General features: G+C 57.8%; 1 protein-coding gene across 3 annotated transcripts in view; it reads left to right on the top strand.

The window, feature by feature from the left end:
* TBC1D30 (TBC1 domain family member 30) overlaps positions 1–1,256 on the top strand; it is an 80,793-nt gene that overhangs the window by 62,910 nt on the left and 16,627 nt on the right. The gene's annotated exons all lie outside the window — the stretch shown is intronic.

The raw sequence follows: 1,256 nt of genomic DNA, 5'->3' as shown, positions 1-1,256 counted from the left end.
TGTGTGGTGCCTGCACACGTGATATCATGTGTGTGTGGGTGTGTGTGGGGTGCCTGCACACGTGAGCTCGTGTGTGAGTGTGTGTGTGGTGCCTGCACACGTGAGATCATGTGTGTGTGGGTGTGTGTGGTGCCTGCACACGTGAGATTGTGTGTTGCCTGCACACGTGAGATCATGTGTGTGTGGGTGTGTGTGTGGTGCCTGCACACGTGAGAGTGTGTGTGTGTGGGTGTGTGTGTGGTGCCTGCACACGTGAGCTCGTGTGGGTGTGTGTGTGGTGCCTGCACACGTGAGGTCGTGTGTGTGTGTGGTGCCTGCACACGTGAGCTCGTGTGTGTGTGTGTGTGAGGGGGTGCCTGCACACGTGAGGTCGTGTGTCTGTGTGAGTGGGGGTGCCTGCACACGTGAGATTGTGTGTGTGTGTGGTGCCTGCACACGTGAGATCATGTGTGTGTGGGTGTGTGTGTGGTGCCTGCACACGTGAGAGCATGTGTGTGTGGTGCCTGCACACGTGAGAGCGTGTGTGTGTGTGTGTGGTGCCTGCACACGTGAGATCGTGTGTACATGTGTGTGGTGCCTGCACACGTGAGATCGTGTGTCTGTGTGTGGGGGGGTGCCTGCACATGTGAAATTGTGTGTGTGTGTGGTGCCTGCACACGTGAGGTCGTGTGTGTGTGTGTGTGTGGTGCCTTCACACATGAGATCGTGTGTGTGTGTGTGGTGCCTGCACACGGTGAGATCGTGTGTGTGTGGGGGGGCTGCCTGCACACGTGAGATCGTGTGTGTGTGTGTGTGTGTGGTGCCTGCACACGTGAGATTGTGTGTGTGTGTGTGTGTGTGTGGTGCCAGCACACATGAGATCGTGTGTGTGTGGGGGGGCTGCCTGCACACGTGAGGTCGTGTGTGTGTGTGCGCGCATGTGTGTGTGTGGTGCCTGCACACGTGAGGTCGTGTGTGTGTGTGTGTGGTACCTGCACACGTGAGATCGTGTGTGTGGTGCCTGCACACGTGAGGTCGTGTGTGTGTGTGTGTGTGGTGCCTGCACACGTGAGATCATGTGTGGGTGCCTGCACACGTGAGGTTGTGTGTGTGTGGGTGTGTGTGTGGGTGCCTGCACACGTGAGATCGTGTGTCTGTGTGTGTGGGGGTGCCTGCACACGTGAGATTGTGTGTGTGGTGCCTGCACACGTGAGATCATGTGTGTGTGGATGTGTGTGTGGTGCCTGCACACGTGAGCTTGTGTGGGTGTGTGTGTG

Source organism: Mirounga leonina, unplaced genomic scaffold (assembly GCF_011800145.1).
Source record: "Mirounga leonina isolate KUSES-001 unplaced genomic scaffold, KU_Mleo_1.0 Mir_126, whole genome shotgun sequence".
NCBI lineage: Eukaryota > Metazoa > Chordata > Mammalia > Carnivora > Phocidae > Mirounga > Mirounga leonina.
The sequence above is the reverse complement of the archived record's forward strand: the minus strand, read 5'-3'. Positions and strand labels throughout refer to the sequence as shown.